The sequence below is a fragment of the Octodon degus genome, unplaced genomic scaffold, assembly GCF_000260255.1.
Source record: "Octodon degus isolate 3935 unplaced genomic scaffold, OctDeg1.0 scaffold00017, whole genome shotgun sequence".
Taxonomy (NCBI): Eukaryota; Metazoa; Chordata; class Mammalia; order Rodentia; family Octodontidae; genus Octodon; species Octodon degus.
In genome coordinates this window covers 3,079,807-3,083,700 of record NW_004524593.1, presented here as the reverse complement: position 1 = coordinate 3,083,700, position 3,894 = coordinate 3,079,807, and the positions used below count along the sequence as shown (strand labels likewise).

Genomic DNA, 3,894 nt, shown 5'->3' with positions numbered 1-3,894 from the left:
CTCCTCTCCTCTCCTCTCCTCTCCTCTCCTCTCCTCCCTCCTCCCTCCTCCCTCCTCCCTCCTCCTTCCTCCCTTCTCTACCATTTTCATGGAGAAAGCTGAAGGAAAGGATGTATACAGGGTAATCTCATGAGCAAATTGGTTTATGAATATAAATGTGCAGTGATAATACAAGTTCATTACTGAGGATGAAAAAAGTGTCTCAAGTCTCCTACAGGACATAAGCAAGCCGTTTGGCTGGCGCTTCTCTTTTTCTCTCTGTGTTTTCTGCCTCTTTGTTTCTCATTTTGTTTCTTTCCATGTCTCTCTTTGTGTTTGTGGAAATTATTTGTATAAATTGTTCTTTACAAAAAATGCTACATATTATATATGTGGCCAAATATAACTTTTTTATCCAAGTATACTTTTAAAACACACTAATTTACAAAACATAAATGATTTATTTGTGGAAGATGCACAGTAAGCATTGCATTTTATGGTTTGTCACACAACTTTTTTGTTTGTGTTTTTATAATTTTCTGTGAACTAAAGTAAGAAACTAATATATAAAGTAATCATAATGTTAAATAATTTATTCCTTCCAATGAAGCAGTGTAGTCACTTATTGGGGAGACTAGGTCAAATATTTTTAATGTATTTCTGAAACAGTTTTCTCTTGTTTCTTTGGTGTTACTTCATGTGCCTAATGTGGTGTCATTTTTTTCTTTTTTGAGAAAACACACAAGTAATTCTAATTGAGATACAGGATACTCAGTAGTGGTGTATCACTTTTAATGCTACATGGAATGTTCTTTGTAAAAAGTAAAACATTAATTTTTTGTGCAAGGTTATAATTGCTTACTGTTGTATCCACTAGTCATTTATGTGATATTCATTTGCACATACTATATATTTAACATAGTATTTCTGAATATTTCTTCTCTCGGCATTATAATTTCCTTGTTTTATAAAATGCATTTAATGAAATGTGCCTATAAGTTTTTTATTTAGAAGCCAATGTAAGTCATATTATGTGATCTGTGCCTAATGTTTTCTTAGCACAATATAGAAGTCAATGTTGTTTAAGTTGTCAACATTGAGAAAAGTATATATAAGAACTTATTTTAGAAAGAAAATACTTTTGTGTAGTTGTTATTCACGTATTTATATTAGATGAAGGTACATTCTTAGTGCTGTTGAGATTATATGATATACTTAATTAAATTATCAAATACAACCAAGCGCTATCAGTATTGTATTTTATAAAGAGCTGTTTTCAGATGTAGAGATTTATTTTTCAGTGTGCTGATATTATGTAATAAAGAGTCAGGGGTTTAGATGTAGTAAAGTGGCATTAAAGGAATTAATAATGAAGCAGGTATAAGCAGTAGAACATTTATACCTTATTTTTTTCTTACGTTGCAAATTTTATATAGCACTACTGAGTATTTCTTCTCTCGGCATTATAACTTCCTTGTTTTATGACATGCATTTAATGAAATGTGCCTGTGGGTCTTTAATTTTGAAGCCAACCATGTTTGCACACTGGTGGTTGGACTTCAGAGATCATTAAGAATGTTGTCATTTTATTGAGGTTGTTCTGAACCCCCGTGTATTTTTTAAGCAGAAGAGTTTAAAATGAATAATAAAATAGTATTCTATATATCAAAATTAAACTTTGCTTCAATTTAATAAATGCAAGGATCAGAAGTTTACTTGTTTGTGAATCAAAACCTAATTTTTTCACACTTCTTTCATAGGGGTTTATTTTTATTCTTTTTCCCTGTTTTCCAGTGCATCCTAGAATGAGTGGAAGTGTACTTTTCAAGTTCAAACCAGTTCAAGGAGAATATGAAGTTCAAGACAACACAGCATTGCTAATTTTTCAGATAACATAAACAAAACCTTCAACATTTCATATATTATTTGGGAATCAAATTTTGATTCCTTTATTATACAGATTAAATATAGTTAGAAGAGACTCTGAAGATACTCAGGAAGCTTGAAACCCTGCTATTATGTTCTGCTCTTGCTTTTTCTCATGATAATGAGGAACAATTGTGTGCCAGGCATAGTGTTAAATTGTATGTGTATTACCACACTTAATCCTCTCTACGGATGGTAGTAGTGTTATTCATAATCTAGAAATAAGGAAATGAGAGAAAAGTTGTGTGCCAAGATCACTCAGCTGATCATGACAGTGGTTCTTGCACACTGAGGTGGCCTGGAGCTAACCCTGCACACCTACATTATGCTGCATTGCTTTCTTTTCAAAAGCAAGCCTTTTGACTGATCTCTGTATTTTCTTCCTTACAAAATTCTCTTGAGTTTTATTTATTTTATAAGAAAACAAATTCTACAAGTCTTGTGATATCTTTTTTTATCTGATCTTGTAAGTTTCCTTTATTAAAATAGGAATCTGAGAACCTCAAACCTACCAGTTTAGTTTTTAATCAAACTGAAACTCTAAGACATGGCATCTCTCTGATATTATTTCTTTTTTCATTTTTGTTAAGTTTTCCTTGATTAACTTTTTCTTCTTTTTAAATTTTTTTTATTTTTAAATTTTTATTAATTTTAATGAGAAAAAAGATAAAACAGCACTGAAAGAGTTTTAAAACAGGTTAGTAGGACTTTTATAGTAATTAATACATTGCATATTGTCTTCATAGTAGTTATTCAGAGGACAAGATGCACACATGATACCTAGCCAAAACAGTATTAGTATAAACTTTTATTCTCAGTGAACTAAGAGAAAGTAGCTGTATATCTATCCTAACTGTCTTGTGTATACATATATATGAATATATATATTTTCCTTCCCTTTTATTTTTCACAAAAAATACTGTCCTTTATTTACACTTTTCTGAAGTTAGTAACCCATGACACTAGGTTGCCTAGCAGCTGATAGCTAACATTAACCAGACAGGACGTTCATCTCAGGAGTGAGGTAGTTTGTTTGCTTTTCACATCTCTGAATTTCTTCTTGAAAAAGTCTTTTGAAGGTGAAAAATGGAAAAGAAAGGCTTTATTGCCCTGAAAGGAGATTGAGTCAGGCAATGTCTGCTTTGGGTTCTTTGTCTGCTGTCGTGGTTTATGTGCTGCTCTTATACAGGTAGCAGCTTTCTTATGACATTTTACTGTGTTTACAGAATAAAGTAATACTTATTTTGAAAGTACTCTCATTTAGATTGTTTTAAAAATAGGTAGCATAACTGCTTTTGCTATCTGTTATGTTCTATAGTAGCTGTTCAGTTTGATTATAAGTGATGGTAAAAAATAATGCTGTGTTCCATCACTTAAGGATTCTATGGTTTCTACAGTTATGCAGTATTTTAAGAGCTCTATAACTTGATCAGGGGCTGAAATCCTGGCCCTCATAGGCTGCTTGGCCTTAGGTAAGATACTGAATGTCCAAACATCAGTTTTCTTATTGATAAGCAGAGTCAGAGATTTGTTCCTCCCTGTTCAGATGGATTTGAAGACTAACAGATTTTGTAGCTTGTGTGTTCAGCATAGCTCCCTACACACAGAAAGTGCTCAGAATGTGGTAGCTGCATTTTCATCTTTGTGTGTTCCATATTTATTACTGTCACAACTTAAAGATTATTAATTCGTTGATCATCAATGTTTCCTAAAATACCACTTTTTTTCCACTTTCAAATTTGTTAAACATAGATGTTTTTAAATATAGAAAAGTTCTATAATTTCTCAAACTCATATTTGCCTTTCAGTTTATTAATTTTGATTCCACTTATTTTGTGCTTAAGTATAGGTAAGGTTGATGTAAGTTTAAAAAGGTCAAAACACTAATGCTATTTCCTGTGTAAATTCAGGGTTGTAACATTATCTTAATTTTGAAGCACAAAAATAGTCCACAGTTTAGTTTCTACTCTAAAATTTGTTGTGTTTTTG

General features: G+C 31.7%; 1 protein-coding gene across 8 annotated transcripts in view; it reads left to right on the top strand.

Moving 5' to 3' along the window:
* Positions 1–3,894, top strand: part of Rabgap1l (RAB GTPase activating protein 1 like) — a 711,712-nt gene that overhangs the window by 264,577 nt on the left and 443,241 nt on the right. The gene's annotated exons all lie outside the window — the stretch shown is intronic.